This window comes from Dermacentor albipictus, chromosome 7 (assembly GCF_038994185.2).
Source record: "Dermacentor albipictus isolate Rhodes 1998 colony chromosome 7, USDA_Dalb.pri_finalv2, whole genome shotgun sequence".
Classification (NCBI taxonomy): Eukaryota; Metazoa; Arthropoda; class Arachnida; order Ixodida; family Ixodidae; genus Dermacentor; species Dermacentor albipictus.
Genome location: NC_091827.1, coordinates 78,227,161 through 78,244,773, shown reverse-complemented (window position 1 = coordinate 78,244,773; position 17,613 = coordinate 78,227,161). Strand labels below are relative to the sequence as shown.

The following is a 17,613-nucleotide window of genomic DNA, read 5'->3' as shown; positions in this document are numbered from 1 at the left end:
TCATACTAAAATGAGAGAAGATGACCAACAAAAATTTTCAAGAGTGATTTTTGGGAACGATAAAGTGTTACTGACTCCAGCGCGTGCAGTGAAAGAGCCATGCCAGCTTGTTACATTTGCTGAATTTCTGCAATGTTATAATACATGGAGAGGGTAGTAACGCAAAAGTAATAGGTTAAATTTTAGTGATTTCTCGGTTACATTAGCGGGACAACAATTGGCCACTGTATTCGATTACATTTTGAATGAAGCAGTTGTAATCGAAAATATGTTACCTTTTGTCTCTAGCGTGTACAAGTCTGACAGGCAACGCAATTTTATTTGCGCCTGTGGCTGCTGCAAGCAGTCTAAGGCGGCTCACCCACCAAGCTAATTTTGCATCTCAATATGCTAAAAAAATTCATTAAAATTCTTCGGTTTTGCGTGCCAAAAGCAGGACGCTATTAGGACGTGCACTCTGGTGCGAGACTCCGGATTAATTTTGACCACCTGAGGTTCCTAAACTTGCAAATGAGGTCGCCACAACCGTGAACCTAAGCCGTGACCTTGTGCTTCGGAATTCGCACCGATAGCCACTACGCCGACACGGAAGGTAAAATGAAAGATGTGAGGATCAATGCCCAAAAAACGTACTCGCAATGGAGGTCATGCACTACAGCGCGCTGGATACCTTGAGCAAGGTTAAGATTACGGGGGACGTCATACGTTGCAACATACCGGAAGGCTCTCGGTATGGCCGCCAACACAGGCAGTCCTACGCCTAGATTGGGAACAACGCCCCTGTATGGGAGCCGGAACGTATTGTTTTCTTTTCTTTTAATGTTCTTGGTCGGCGTCCGTTTTACCCTTGACTACAGGCAGTCCTTATTTAGCAGTGGTCCGTAGACTTGGTCACAAATATTTATTCTATTCCTTAGTATGTCAGTGGCTATTTTTTCACCTAACTTCTGCACGCGTCTTCTCGCTTTCATTACACATTAAGCAGCTTGAATTAAGCAAAGTGCGTTAGCCAGCAGCCATTTTCCTTTCTGACATCCGATGGCACCGTAATAAGGCAGACGCGGTAATGGTTGCGTATTGGTCCGCTCTCGCTTGAGCGCGGCGCAGCGTCGAAAGCGCCATCTCGTTCTTCTAGAACGAAATTCTCCGTGAAAAGCGTCTATAGCCAACGCCACCTAGATAGCACAAGGCCTGTTTACTTCGATCCATGACGTCACTTTACCTGGCCCGAAATTTCCATTGACAAGGCTGGCGTGATGAAAGTGGTGACGTCAAAATCGGTGTTGCCTACTCGGGAGTATTCCCAAGAGATTCCATGGCAATCGGGTCAGGTAACATGACGTCACGGAACGGAGCGAAAAGGCCTTGTGCTATCTAGGTAGTGTTGCAATAGCCCGTTTTATCGGCGAGGAGGAACGCAGCCTCGAACCAGCACGCCGCGCCGTTCTCCTCCTCGCACTGGTATGTGTTGATTCCCTTTCTTCCCAGCGGCAGCATGGAAAGGTGGCGGTTTAATGGCGAATTAACGCGGTTCTAACGTGTTCTGTCTGGGATTTTTGCAATTTCAAATGACTCAAGGTTGACGGGCTGCCACTCTGCTGTGTTCGGCTGCAAAAAATAACTTTCGGAAGCATGCGTTAAGTGCATCTTCATCCGCGGCGACTTCGTGGGCACCGCCGCTGCGATAGCGGAGAAACGTCGGCTTTGTATTGCCAGCATAAACAGAAAGGACTTGATGCCATCGCGTGTATGTTCGGAAGGTTTCGTTCCCAGTGAGCGCTCGGCGACGAACTCGCAATTCGGCACCCATGATCAAACTGCGATATCAAATCCAGGCGCTTATTCGAGTCGGTCAATTATCGCGAATGTTATGAAGTTAACTATTTCTTCATGCGTGCACATTAAACTTATTCTGCTCAAACGTGTTCAAAGATTATCGTGCTTGGCAACGAACGTTCTGGCTGAAGTTGACCGAGGGTGTATAATGAAAACTGCGCGCCGACTAAGAAATGAAGGTGTCTTCTTTTCCATTCTCTAACCAAAGCCACGCCTACCGTGTGCCGGCCGGCTTTAGTTCACACAGGCTCTTCCGTGCTTCCGAATCTCGCCGGCAAGCTGTCGACGCCACTCATCGCGCGCTGTATTACTGCGAAAAATAAAGTATAGCTCTTGCAAAAAGTAGTTGCTCGTTTTTCGGCTCTCTCGAGCAGGCGTGGTGTCCTTGCACGCACAGGCACCATGCAATGGAGACCTCAGAGTGCGCATAATCTTTCAACGCGTCGCGTGCGTCTGGTAGATCGTGGCACATTCGCGGCCTCTATCACTAGCTCATTTTATTCACGTTAATAGCCCTTTCGATCGAGTGGTTTTACAATTGTTTACTTTGTAAATGTTGATGTCCGGGTGCCCGATACACGATGTTTACAAAATCGTGCCGCGAAATTTTTAGGAGCACAAAAGCTATAGCAAAACGTGTTTCCTCGGAGCTTCGCAGTTACCTAGACTGGGATGTACGCTGGTGCGGCACACCGCATGACCCATGGAGACACCTCTAATTGTAGTCGCCCTGAGTGATATCTTAATAGAGTTCAAGGCGAGACGGACAATAATAACACGTTACATGTATATGTTACGTATCAACAGTTTTAAGACTTGGCTCGCCTTCTATTTCGATCTTGGAGAGAGCCGCGGGAGCGCCTCTGGGCCCGTCGCCGTTCTATATTGCGGCTATATCGAAGCTACAAACTTAGTGACGGCATGCTAAAAAGTTTCCCGATCGAAACAATTCGTTGGCACCCCTAGGGAAAGCGCGAAAACTTGCGACTCGTCGTCAACAGCACGTTCGCCGTACACCCTCCAGCGCGATTGCACATACCAGCGTGGCGCCGGATCATAGACGGCGCTGTGATCGCAAAATGGCGGCGCCCACAATAAAACGGTCTATTGACACCTGCATGCTGGCAAGCATATTCATATAGCCCGCCAAAAACACGGAAGGTTGCAAGCAACTTTTGTGATGACGTCGCTCTCACTTTCATCATATATAGCAGCAAGTTTCTTGAACGTCCTGGTACTTTATACCGAGAAAAAATATCTGAACCCCAATACCTTCTAAATTAGAAAAAGAGCGCACAACTTGATATCTGTACTTTATAAAGAACTTTTTGCTGAGTTCTCGAATCGTTTATAGTGCATCTGTGACTCATATTCTAGAAATTCTATATTTGTGTTTCATTTACTGTGAATTGCAGCGCACTATGGGACGAGGACGTTCCCTCTTCTTGTACTTGTTTGCACTGTAAGGCCCTGTAACAGGAAACACTAAATAGCCTGACGTCAAATCATCTTTTTTTTTTCGTCTGTGAAACCACCCAGGTATAATGCACCCATGCGACACCTATTAGGTGCTGCTTTTATATATGCATAAGATGCGGCATTAGCCTATGTTTTCTACTGCACTTTCTTAACATTACTAAACATTGGCATTTTTCACCCGGTGAGCGAAACACTGACTGCGACAGCAAAGCTTAGCGCTGCGCTTGAAACTTCCTACACGGTGTTCTAACTACACGCGGCTCCGAGTAACGCGGACGCGACATACGCGAGTGCGCCTAAATTTCGGGCACCTTTAAATGTTTTTAACACCCCCTGCAGGACCTCTAATGACACTTCACAGGTGTCTATATGCTGCCCCTGGAGAGCTACGCGAATAAAATTACATCACATTCATGTTCGAGCGCTGATATTGTTTTACACATTTCATATTCATTAGTTTCAGATGATTTAGGATAAAAGGCGTGCGCAATGAATGTTATTTTTCTTTACATTTGTTCCTGGACTGCCATTCTCAAAATTTCGAGGAATAATTTAGTAAAGAACTTAAGACCTACTTTGAAGAACTTTGGTGGTTGTATAGTGTAGCGATGTAGCCCGAATATGCGGCATGGATGAGCACATAGCGTTAAGATCCCGGTACTCCAACCATGGTGCACTTTTTACCGTGTATCAGGGAATCAATGAAAGAAGATGCAATTGTGAAAGCTTCGCCAAATGTGCGGAGCCCACAGCATGCCCACAGGGTAACGCTGACGGCGAAAAAATTTGCTCGGAGTGTCCATATCATCGCTGTCCGCAGTGGAAGTAGGGAACTGGCAGTTTTTACCGAACGGCGAAGCAATGAAAACTGAATAGGAACGTATGGCGTTAGCGATTGAAGTTCTTTTGAAAGGTGTTCAACCAAACGCGAGGCAACTGCTTTCGCGCAACGCAAAGCAACCGTAGCAGTTACGAGTATTAGATTCGTCGGACGATCTCGCCGCTGCCACCATTTGTTAGAGTTGTCGGACGATCTACGAGCTGTAGGCCGATCTCACCGCTGCCATTCAGATGTAAGGATTGGAGCGGTCGTAGTTGCAGGGATGAACTTGGGAGGGACTAGGTGAACAGGATTTATTTACATTATTTACATCTTAGACAAGACATACATCGACAGTCTAGCGTGACTCCCAAATGGAGCCCGCAAGACGAGCATACAGCAAACAGCTTACGAGCACGCAGCTCACGAGTACATTTCAAGCACGACAACGAGCACACTCTAGCAGCCGACAATCGCTGCTTATAAGCTCTCCGCTCGACGTCATAGTTCGACGTCATTTAAGATGACCCGCCCTTTTGGAGGAGGATGAGGGCTGTCGACTTGGAGGAGGATGAGGACTCACATACACGTGCCGCACACACACACAGGTGTAATGGTCCGGAGCCAACGTCAGAGGGGCTTCGTAAAACTCTGAGCCGTCCCGGTTAGCACATTGTGTTGCGTCTTGGTCGGAACGCGGGAAGGAGCCCCTGTCGGCGTTCCAAGCGGCAACTCCCCCACTCATAGCAGAACAGGGCGGCGTTGTCGTGTTGCGCACAAAGCCTGCTTCGTCGAACACGGAGCCGTCCCTGGTGGCGCGGCCGGGTAGCACATTGACTGGTGTCTCGAAGAGCTCATGGGGAGGTTCCGCCAATTAGCTCCCCTCGAGAACTTCGCTGAGCTGACCCCGCTCCACGTGGCTGCCGGTTATCCGCAGTTCTCTGAAGTGCGCCCCGTCCCGGTTGGATTGGAACACGTGCAGCGCGCCGATCATAACACGAGGCGCTTCGAAACGTTCTCGTGACGAGAAGCGCCGTAGGAGGCGTTTGAGGCGTCGCAGCGACGAGGTGCACGAGTTCATACCGAAGGGAAACCGTCGGCGTTTGTCCCTAGAAGTTTTACTGCCGCTCAGTGCGCGTTGCGTTCGGTCGAAGCGGTTGTGTTTGCGCGCGCGACGCTTATGCCAGCAGTGGTGGGCAAAACGCTGACATGGCCTCCGTGCAGAGCCAAGTGACGTAGAGTGAGGGTGCGCGTCGTTCTTGCAGCCATTCCCGCTTTGGAGACGGTCTGGCACTTCGTGGGTCGGTCTTGCACGCGCCGCGGTTATTGTGACAGCGTGAAGTTGACGGCGCCGACTGCGCCCCTTGTGTTCGGATAATTACTTGTGGCCAATTAAACCGTGGCGCTCGAGAAAAATTATTCCTCTAAAAAAATTACAAAAAAATTATCCGTATATAAGAATGACTTGCGCAGTGTTTTCCCAAGATATTCTGAATGGAAAGAAATTTTGCCCACGTCAGCGTTACCTGAACTTCACGAATTGAAGGAAAACCAAGTGCAAAAATAAAAGTTCGCCAAAAATTTACCGTTTTGCGCATGATTTTAAAATTTGCGTTCTTGCGTTGTCTGAACATTGTGCCTTCGTTATAAAATGGTTCCACAAAATAACTTTGCTTTTTACTCCTTAGCACCAAGGTGAAAATGCGTAGATTTTGGCATATTTGGGAAATTTCTCACAAATAGGAACGCTTAGGCGAAAAGACTTGTAAAAAACTTTATAAAACCTTCCCTAAAACTTACTCTCTTCTAAAAATTTATTTTCACCTTTGTCTTGCGTACAGGCCCTAAAATAAACGCCTGCATTTCACAAAAAACGCTGCTTGCATGGCCTATGTTTAGACGTTGGTAGCACATTAATATGGTCCACAGAAACATTAACAGAAAAGCGCATATCATCGAGAAGAATAACAACTTTCGCCACGTAAATGTTGATGAAAGTAATCTGCGTTTTGGTCGAGAAAAAAGTGTTTAATTTGATTCCCACCCTTGCATGATTTTGGTTCTCGCTTCCACTTCACAGGATAGCATGTTGGCAGGATATACAAACCAGGGTGGTGCCAATGGTGGTCTGTGCGGTGCGGAATAAAAGCTGAGATCACCAGGAGTTCGTAAGAATGTCAATCTTGAAGGTATATGCTTACCTAAAGTAGGTCGACACTGCCCACTTACATGCTACTGGGAATACGCATATGCGACCACCTACGCGTTAAGTTTTATATCGGGCCACAAATCACTTTCATTTTTTCTGAGTACATTTATGAAAGTATTCTGTAAAAATGGTTTCCTGAGGTGTGACATCACAAAGGCCCTGTGGTTCCTGTCCCAATAAAAACTTTGCCGACTAATGTCTATCTAGGCCGAAGTAGCAGGAACAATAGCATGGACAACACAGAACTAGTAAAATACGCTGAATAAAGCTACGTATAAATAATATTGACCAGATAGCCAGTCTGCTTTCACTGGTTTTACAGTGACTAAACATGTGTCGCCCAAGTGGTGCTTCCAGTTCACGCTCATGAAAGTGATTTGTGGCCCGCTCTACCACTTCACGCGTAGGCAGCCGCATACGTATATTTCTAGTAGCATGAAGGGCCCAATGTCGCTCTTCCCTAAATAAGCCTAGCTTCAAGATTCAAACTCTTACGACCTCCTCGGGATCTCGGCATTTATTCCGCACCACACATACCAGCATCCGCAACACCATGATTTGTATTTCCCGCCAACATGCTGTCAGGTGAAGTGGAAACGCGAACCAAAATGATGCAGTGGTGGGACTCAAATTCAATTTTTCTTTTCTCAATGAAAACGCAAATTACTTTGGTCGATATTTACATGGCGAAAGTTATTATTCTTCTTAATGATATCCGCTTTTCTGTTTATTTTTTCATGAGCCACCTTAGTGCGTTACCAACATCTAAACATAGGCCACATAGCGTTTTTGCCCAATTCGGGCTTTTATTTTAGAGCCTGTGCGAAAACAGGCAATCACATAGGCGAAAATAAAATTTTACAAGATAGTACGTGTTAGGGAAAGGCCAATAAAAGTGATTCCAGGCTTTCTCCCCTGACCATATTTTGCGCAAAATTTCGCGAAAACGCTCTAATTTGTGCATTTTTACCTCTGTGCTAAGGAGTAAAAACCATAAAGTTATTTGGCGAAACTGTTGTATAATGAAAGAACAATGTTCGAACGCAAAAGCTAAAATTTTAAACGAATGCGCAAAACCGTCCATTTTGGGCGAATTTGTTATTCTTTTGTTTTTTTGCACCTGGTTTTCCATTAATTCGTGAAATTCAAATGGCCGTCACGTGCGCAAAATTTTCTTCCCGTTTAAAATATTCTGCCTAAATGCTGTGCAAGTAATGCTCACATACGTCTAATGCTTTTGCAATTTCTTGAGAGAAATCATTTTTCTCGAACGCCACGGTTGGGACAGTTAGCGTGGAACGACCCTCCTCATACATCAAGTAACGAGCCGTCATTCACGCGTTTGTTCGCACGTTGGTTCGCCCATCCAAATACAAGTTGAGAACATAACGCCTAAATATTTGTGTGACATGGCGCGTTTCCGCGGTGGCGTTTCGTAAACGCAAAAACACGCACTGTCATAACGTACCTGTGCACACTATACCACAAACCGCGTTCCCCCGTTAAGCTTCTTCAATGAAGCTTTCCATGCCACCACTCACTGAAAGAGCGCCCGCTCGTAAACTTCGCGCCCGCTCGGTTAGGCGCCAACGGTTTCGCCAAACCGTTATACCGAAGGCCACGCAAAAGGAGGCTCCTCTAGGCGCTCGGAATCCTCTCCCACTAAGCGCGGAGCGCGCGCGTGTATATAGACACTCAGACAAACGGGTATGTGAGAGAATCCTTTTCTTTCCCTTCTTAACACGTTCCGGAAGGCACCCGTACAGCAAGCCGTTTGAGACGGACGACTCGCTATTCTGGGACCAGACCCCACCCCGCCCACCTCTCGCAACCCCCCTCCCTCCCTCTCCACCCCCACCTTCGGACTCCCGAGGAACCGCGCTCGTCGGGTGCCCGGAGCGTTCGAACCTCGGGTGCGGTTCTCGCGGCCCCCCTGTGTATCTCTCATCCACGTGTCTAGAGCGTGCCTTTTCCATTGCGCGCCCTTCCCTGGGACTGTTCCGTGTGGCAAACTGCTCCCACCGCAGCCACCGTATCAGTCTTTGCCCGAAGGCCCATCGAGTGGTTGGCCGCGTGAGTCCACGGCGCTCTTCAAGCCGCGTTGGTCGTCGATTTCGGCTCTTTTGTCTACCGTGTGTCATCGTTTCCAAGGAACATCTACCGCTCTACCGCAAGTACGTATAACCAATCCACGGATGGGAAAAATGGTTGGGAAAGGAGAGGAGGGGGGGGGGGGGGGGTACGGGAATGACCATGTCTACTATCGCTGCTTCATACGCAAGACAAAAGAGCAATTACTTTCAGATGAGCAGGGTGCCCCAAATTGGCAGTCTGCGAACAGTCCAGCGAGTTGCTATGTGACATGGTGTGCACTATAGTTTACCGGACAGCAGAAGAGTTCGCACAAATCTCGCCTTGGACATAGAAGCCGCCACTTCCGCTTGATGAAAACTGTGTTTCTCTGTTCTCATGTTGCATGGTTCTTTTATTCTGATATATGGTGGAACAGAGCATGGTTTAAGATGGTATGTGCATTATCAGAGAGTCAAAGTAAGGATTAGCAGAGCTTACTACAAAATGGTGTGAAATAATAGCTGCCTATAAACATGACTCCATTTTTATAACTCTCGGTGCACGTAAACGAAGGTTTTCTTCGTGCAATAGCGTCAGTGACAACCGTTAACGCGATTTGAAGCCAGCCAGCACGGTTTGTTATGAATGCAATATGCATTCATAGCACCACAATAGCAGCGATACAATTCTTTAATGCTAGGTTCTCGAATCGAAAAAGATTAACATAGACACTGCGTGAGACGCATTCCGTCCCAAAAGGTAAAATAAGGAAAAGCCGCAGAGCGATTGGTAACAACAAATCAGCTCATGAATCGTTTAACCGATAGGGCCTTATGACGCCATTATATTTGCAGTTGCTTGATAAGGAAGAAATAAAACTATAAAACGCAAGGCACTTAACAAGACGCATGTTCGTGTGACTGATCATGCACGGGAGAAATGGGACAAGTAAATGAAAGAAACAAAGGTAAGGCAGAAGGAGTGAGAGCCAGGCACACAGTAGGAGACTGAGGTTGAATACGGTGAGTGTCCACTCAGATCCGTTGATTTCAAGAAACTCATTAATGCGCCAGAGCTTTATTCTTTACTAATGGGCGAGGCGATAGGTAACACGTACTTGGAGAAGCCTTCCCCAAAAGCTTAAAAAAATACTGCAGTATAGAGCATCAACTGGAATTACACCTCAGCTTTTCCGCCACCAAAGATTACAAACCGGAAAATTTGGATCCTACACATTACGTTGCTTGTGAATCCTACGTTGCTTTCGTATCGAGTGCACTTATTGCTAAGGATGCTCTAGTGTGATGGTAGAACGAACACAAACCTACATTAAATAGTGGATCACCTGAATAGCTTGACCTAGAGCCGTCGATTAACTCGCCCACACTCAAGAGCGTATATTACAGACTTCCCTAAATGCATACTATAGTCGGATAGATGAGGTTCGTCCCTTTGACTACAGCGCTCGTGACGAGAACAGATGACGTAATCTGACACAACAAACCCATTTTCACACAGAAATGGAACGATTGCAACAATTATGATGATGAAGACGATGATGATTTCTGTTTACATCGTCTTTTAATTAGAGTGATGCAAAATAATCACCCAGCCTCCGTGAGCTACTTATGTTTTACGGTATCATCATCAGGTTGCTCAGCCTACGGAGGTATTCTATAAGAGTCCACCTAGTGGACTGTTCGTTTCGGCCGTTCCTGATTGGCTGGGGCCGCTCGTCTCCTCCTCGCTCGTACAGCTACATCCAATCAGCAGCGGGCGAAATGGACAGTCCACTAGGTGGACTCTTACAGAATACCACCATTGTTTTAGAGCGCAGCTCTTGGTCGCCCGTTCCTGTGTCGAGCGTCGGCGGCGTCGGCAGCGTTACCGAGTGAACGAGCACAGCGAAAGATAAAAGAGCGAACGCGGAGCGGGAACGAGAGACGCGAGCCGCGAACGGCGGAGACCAATGACGGCTGGGTCTTCAGTGACGTGCGTGCGGGAAATTGGTGTCATGCGGACCCGCCCAACCACTCGTTTCGCACTCGTAACTGGTCTCAGCCGGACCGCTCGTTTCGTACTATCGTTTGCTCGCGTCAGCTCTCACTCGCGCTTGTTTAGTTTGCTTGGTTTGGTCTCGATCGCGCTTGTTTCGATTTTTATAGTTTGCTATTGTTTCGTAATCTGGTTGTATGCGCGACGCGAATTGTATAGTACTTTCCGGAAGCCACGCGGTACTAGCGATTACACTGGATGCCTTCGACGAGTCACGTATAAAATCCGACGCGTTTTACCCGCAGAAGAAATTTTCGACGATCGCCGATTCTGCTACATGTTTCTCTGAAATGCTGTGCCTCAATTTATAACGAAGTGAAAACACGAAATGAAAATTTCAGCTGAGCTCAAATTTCTCATTAAGCAGTATCCTAATCGTCGCCGATTTTTATGTCCACTGCAAGGCGAAAGCTGCTCCCTGCGATTTTCAATTAACGCTGTCTTGCGCTAGCTGATTCCAACTTGTGTCTGCAAATTTCCTAACTTCATCGTTGTCGACTGCGCTTCCTTTCCATTGGCTACGTAATGGTCCACCAGTCATCTACACTACGCTGTTTATGGCCTGCGGAGCTCCATTTTTTTTTTCTCTCAATGACAACTAGAATAAAGGCTATCCCCGTTTGCTCTCTGATCCACACCGCTCTCTTCCTGTCTCTTATCGTCATGCCTAACACTTTTTGTTCCATTGCTCATTGCGGGGAGCTTAGTTTGTTCTCGAGCTTCTTCGTTTAAGTCCAAGTTTGTGCCCCATGTGTTAGCACCGGTTTTACGATATATCTATGTCAATCTAACAGTTTGCCTATCTCCAGTTTACCTTGTAAAATTACCTCTGTGTGTGATAATACTGTCCTCATATCTCCCCTGCTTTTTTTTCAGCAAGACTCCAATCCTTCTTGCTGATCTTCTCCGCTGACTATAGTTAACGCTCGTTCTAGCATTGAACTCTATCGCTTCGGGAAAGCGAGCGTTCCCTGCGGTCTTGACTGGCTCAATATATTGGCACTCTTTTACAGGGTGCCGTGAGTCGTCTTCAGAATTTTACACCAGCAGACAAAGGTTTCATCCTGTCGCGAGTATGTGTTCCATTGTGTGTTTGCGCCCAGACAGCCAGCCCGAATCGTAGCAAAGCGAGGCACTATGGTTTGTGTTGTACAGTTTTGTCCCCCTGATTTCTTTGGGGCATTTACAAGTTCTTAGGTGAAACCAAACACCCTACAAGAAAACAAACGACTAGAGGAAGGAATAATGCTGGTCTTCAACCAATTTTACTGCTCTGAAGCAAATACACCCCGAAAAGTCCCACGACAACAAACTGAAATGCTCAAAACATGACGCATAAGTCGGGTTGTCTCACGCGTTACATGAAATCATTGGCATAGATAGTTATTTTCTTTTTTATGCAGCCTTATACGCCCTGATTACACATGTGCCAGATCTCTATTCGCAGATTTTTTTTTTGTTTGTTTGCGGTCCTTGTAAAGCACAAGAAATCTGTTGTTTCCATCTTTTCCACCTGTTTTTCCTGTTTGTTGCTCTTGCTTTCTGGACAGCTCCGGTTGCGTACGGGTACCTCCAATTCTATTGCACTTGGTTGCCAAGTTCCTTTACTTCATCCTCAATTCCGTGTCTACGCTTCCAAGACAGAGACTCCTGCACTCTTTCTACCCATTTCTCATAGTTTATGTTTCTGAGTCACTACGCAACAATAATTTTGCTCTGCACTTCTTCGACTGATATCTTCCTCTTCCTCTTCGACTTCCTCTTCGACTGATACCAGTTCAATGCTGGTTTTCCCGTAAAGTAAAAGTAAAAAAGTAAAAAGTAAAAGTAAAAAAAAACGATACCTTTCTCATAGAAGTCACTGACAACGCTTAAAGCGACACATACGTGTCTGTCACACCCGTTAGTGCACCGTGGCTATGGTGTGTAGAGCTGACAGTGACCTCGGGGGACGCTCACTTCTGCGGCTGGAGGTGGCTGATAACTTCTGCGAAGCTTTGTTGCTTTATCGGTGGCAAGAGAAGTATAGAGCGATGCATGCGCGGATCCAGGGAGATGTTTTTGGATGGCGTAAAACATCCCATTGACCCATGCGCACTTCCATGCCTTCTTATCTAGCGCAATCGCATAGCGTATGATAGACACACTTAGTCGCTACCTAACTGTCGCATCTCGCTTCTTCATTTCCTCATTTATTACATGTACGTACAGCCCAAAGTAACGCATTTTTGCGGTACCTTGAGGAGTGCTATAAATCCCGCAACACCATTCAAAAAAATTTGGAGGACGCTTAAGCTTCGCCTTTAAGAGCGGAACGCGATAGCATTCAAAGATCCCTGACTGCTTCTCACGCTTCCCGGCAACTGGAGCGTATGTAACTGTAATGTTTACGTGGAAACGCTTGCCGCGAACGCTATGCACGAAGGCGAGCTTTGTGGTGCAGCCACGGGCTCTCGAGTTGGCCTCGATACGCTAAAACCCCTTAAACTTCGTAAAGTAGTGACACTTTCTTACTCCGCCTTCACACCTCCTCGTTTCTCCTCTCTTTCACTCTCCCCGCACGACCGTGGCGTCGCCTACACTGCTCGAGAGTAGAACGGCACCAACATGCGCTCCTCGCCGCTCCGCAGGCGCTTCTCGAGCAAAAATGGATGCTGATGCACGGCGCGAGCCCCACGTGATGCTATTAGGCCAATAGTGACGCGGCGTCGGCCAGAGCGCGCCAGGAAGAGGCGGCATTCTTCAAAGCGTGGCACTACTTTACGAAGTTTAAGGGCCTTTACGATGCGGCGGAGGCGAGCGCCAGCTTGAATTAAAGCAAGCAACCTGGCGCGTCGCTTCGTGGTCCCTAAGACACCCATCGCGCCGGCATGCGCAAAATGGCGTACGCTCCGGCCGGACTGTGAACGCAGCGGCCGCTCTGTGAACGCAGCAGCCAGTTCGTGTGTGTGTGCTTTCGAGTAACAGAATAATGTTTTCTCTTATAGTCAAATTACAATCCGAGTGCTGTCATGTCTGTAGGTTGTGTGCAAGTCATAGGTTACAATGTTGCTACGTATTTTAGCTTGAGAAAATCAATTAGTTAAGTCAATTTTTTGCATCATTTGAAAGGTCTGGGTATAGGTGGTTCTAAAATATTTTTGCCGATGCGACGTCCGCCACGGAACGACCAATTTAGCGCTATTAGCGGCGAGAATTAGGAGTGGCGCCCTCTCGCGTGTGACGTCACGGCCAGGACGCCGCTCGCTCCGTCTCGCTCGGCGGCCGCGCGCGCTCGTTCCCTTCGTGTATGCTTGAGGCATGGGTGGCTCGTGCCGCACTTATTGAAGGCTATGTCGGCTTCTTTCTGCTGCCATGCCTGAACCACAGTTCCTTCTCCTAAAGCACGTGAGTCAATAAAATTTGGGGCATGGATATCGCAAGCTATGTAGCGTTGAACGGGGCTAGTGGTTTTACAATGTATATATGCGCCGTGTCTGTCCATAAGTTTTGCGTAAAAAGAATGTCCGCAAATTCAATACGCGAAGTTGTGTACGATGCTTGGCTAAACACTTAACATTCCTTTAGAATTTAGCTATGAGAGACATTGCATTTTACATGAAAGAAAAATCTTGGTAATTGGCGTCAGCATGTTACCCGTATTAGAAAGACATTGCCCAGCGAAGCTGTCATCATGATTCTTATTACTCTGATGAGTTGTTTTAGCCAAATATGGCCATTTATTAATACGTAAAAGAAAGAGTTAGGCGCCCATCTTTTATGAAAAAGCTTGCTGCTAGTTTCACCCCTCTACGAAACAGGCCTCCAAAAAACGAATCGCTCTTGGCTGCTAACATGACGGCGCGTCATGTAGAGTGTTTACATAGTTAATTCACAAATACCATAGTAGCAATCACCTGAGAGAAAAGTTTCGTTGTTGAGATCGAGAGCCAATCAATTGCAAGCGATGAAATGTTTCATAGTGGCCTTCAGTAGCCTTTATCGACAATATGGCACACCCATCACGCAACGGTAGCAACCGACTGTCGGTATGGCGAGGCACGCTTTGTTCGTGAAACCCATCAATTCACTACAATTTCGAATTGAAACCATAAAGCATGTTTTTACAGCTTCAATTGGGATGGCTAAAATATTCTCGAGCTACTACAGCGCAGCTTAGATTGCCCAGAAAAGCAAAATTCAAGCACTTTCTGTCTCACCATGTCTCGATCCAACGTTGTTTAATTGTGCAAACGGAGAACTATTCGCTTCGTCGGTACATAAAAGAGAACCTCGCCCAACTGCAGGCAAAATAAAGTTTGCTCAAATCTAATCGCAAACATTCATAAAGAAAACACCACAAGTCTTACATATATATTCACTTGATTTTTGACCCTCCACAGGGGAATTATATCTTCAATATGTTCTATACTACTAATGATTGACGCTTCGACTTCTTTCTGTCTGCAGCATGCGGTCCAACAGGCATATTTCACTAAAAAATTTAGGCCGAGCAGCCTGTGTCACTTCGCCAAACAAATTCGTCATGTGGATGGATGGATGGAGTAACTTTATAGAAAGGTCCTGCGAGCTACGGGGCGCAAGGTCCCATAGAGCGGGCTACTCCCACGTTGGGACCGGGAGTTGTAACTCCCTGGCCGCATCGTGGGCTCGCTGGACGGCCCAGAGCTGCTCCGCCAGGTCCGTGCTGCGTAATGCGTCTTGTAGCCTGGCGGAGTCTTGATCCTTGTTTGCGTGGGTCCGACCACACGGCATATTCCTCAAATAACAAGCACCAGTAAATTTCTCAAGTGAGTTGAACGTGTAGCACAGAAAAGGGAATATATATTGGTATATTCCATTTTGTATTCTGTAAATTGACGTAAGCCTTCATTAGCTTTATTTCAAATTGCCGCCGCTTGAAATAAACACGTGAAGAACCGCCTAGTTTTAAGGCGCAGTCAAAGAAGCAAGTTGTACTTGTAGAACCTAACTGCAGTATTAGTTAAGTCCTCGTGTTACCGCTGAGCGTTTCTGTGAAGAAACGCAAAAATTCGATATTACACTATGAACTACTTGTCGTGAGCAAACCAGTTTTAGCGGATTGTAACTGTTGTAGAAGTCATATATAGCCAGCGCCTGTGATATACTTGATGCACCGCTGCAGGTATGGTATCATAACTGGATTCTTATTTTCTATATTTGTGCGGTTGTCGATTGAAAAACCCGCAATGGGCTGGTCTGCGCTCCTATGGCTGGTACTGTAGCGTTGCCTTTGAGAGCTGCATTGTCGTCTAAGAAATAAGCTCTTTGAATAAATTTTCGCAAATGAAGACGTCGTAAAAATATATATGAGACGACCGCCATAAGTCTACAAGCAAAGAGAACGAGGGCGCGCAAACGAAAACACCGCCGAAAGCGACCGGACACCGCCCGAACTGTAGCAGACGACAGGCGCGAGTCCTTGCCCTGACGTCACGCGAGCGGCGCTCGCAGCGCCCCTGTAGTTCGTTCTCGGGGCTAATAGAGGCTCGTTAACGCTATTGCGTCAAAACACAACCAACTTCGCGCCTACGCGGTTAGATGGCGCTACCGATTCATTCAGTTACACTCCGCTTCGTGTCCCTGGGATAACTATATCGTTCTTCAATCATCACGCCACAACAGCTGGCTCACTCCTGAGCACGCAACGGAGACAACACATCCCGGCGCGCTGCAGCGAGCCGTCCTCAGACACAGGGCCAGGCAGCTGGCTAGCACGCACGCAAGCTGAAACACCGCCTCGCCGGGCGCGTCACTCGCGTCTGCCCTGCTCGCCGCACGCAGCCAAGCCGATACCGCGTCTCGTCGTCGGAAGCGCTGAGAAGGAAAAAACAAAGCCCGCGCCGCTTTTACGAGGTCGCCCAAGCGAGCGCCGGCGAGACGGGTCAAACCGCACCGCAGCTACGCCGTCGGCTTCGTGCGCGTCTCTGCTCCCGTCCGTTCGTTTCACTTGCGCTGCTGACGTCAGCTCGAGGACGCCGCGGCTGGTGATGGTCACGTGACTTACCCCGCCCCCGCCGGCGTGCACGTGCTTCGTGCGACCTCGGCAACCTCGTGCGGCGCGCTGTGCGGTAGCGCCGCACGGACGAGCGTCGCTTGCATTACAGGGGAAGACCACGGTGAGTTAGCTGCGTTCCTTTACGTGCTTCGGTGTGCGTGCATGTATGCGTGCGTGTTCAGTTCAGTGCGCCATTGCGGCCTCGCTGGACTCGCATGCAGCAGAGGAAAGTACTTTGCCCGCGCGTGCGGCGCGTACAAAATGCAGCGGCTGCACCGAACTATCGCGCAGGTTCGTTCGCGTCCTCGCATTGTGTTGCGTGCCCGATGGCGTCTGCTGCGACGCTGGCGCCAGTGCTGACAGCATTTGCACTTTGAGCGACGCTTTAAGTGCACTGCTATTACAAGCAACGTAATATCATGGTGCTTCTATGATTGGAGGACCCTGGTAATGCTCCCAAAACGATGATGCTGATTTAAACCGCCGTGTTCATTAACGCTTTCCGAAGCAGCGTGGAAACAGCTTCTAAAGTGGGACGCACAGGACGGATAAGATACTTGCTTTACTAAAGCGCTTATTCGAGATTGAGTTGCCATCACAATCGAGTCGCTCTATGGATAAATAATTGGAAGAATCCTTCGCAAGTTACAAACTTTGATGTATATACCATTTACCTTTCTCTCTGAAGTGAGCATGGGAGAGCACCATTGGAGGGGGCAGAATACAAGAATGCTCGTGTACTGTGACTTTGGTAGGAGATGAATAAAGTGAAATGAAGAAACGCGGAAGGGTACGGGGGTGGCGGAGCGTGAAGGTTTTATGGGAAAAAAAATATATATTTTTGGGTGGACGTTAAGCACGTGGCTAAATAATTCAGAGCAGCCCACTATAGGCGTACCTTAAATTCTGTATTTAATACTAACAATAAAAGATCAGTAATTATTCATAATTTCCATGTCCGCATCACCCCATTACGTAGTTTTCATCGCCAGGCCGTCGTCGCTCAATTGCACTAAGTACTGCTTTTTTTTTTACCTTTTCTAAAATAATACCAATAATACCGGATCTGCGAGCTCTTGCCAAACTGCAATATTGCGCCCTCTAACGAAACCAACGCCTGAT

The 17,613-nt window shown here is 47.5% G+C and overlaps 2 protein-coding genes across 4 annotated transcripts in view; one reads left to right on the top strand and one right to left on the bottom strand.

Moving 5' to 3' along the window:
- LOC135899059 (uncharacterized) overlaps positions 1 to 17,613 on the bottom strand; it is a 52,635-nt gene that overhangs the window by 31,019 nt on the left and 4,003 nt on the right. The gene's annotated exons all lie outside the window — the stretch shown is intronic.
- LOC135899058 (N-acetylated-alpha-linked acidic dipeptidase 2-like) overlaps positions 8,209 to 17,613 on the top strand; it is an 84,895-nt gene continuing 75,490 nt past the window's right edge. For 2 of the 3 annotated variants that reach the window (XR_010563515.2, XM_065428302.2), the window contains exon 1: positions 16,050 to 16,612. The gene's annotated coding sequence lies outside the window, so the exon portion shown is untranslated. Of the gene's footprint in view, positions 8,519 to 16,049; positions 16,613 to 17,613 lie in introns of those variants that run through there. The other variant, XM_065428303.1, reaches the window with a different exon arrangement.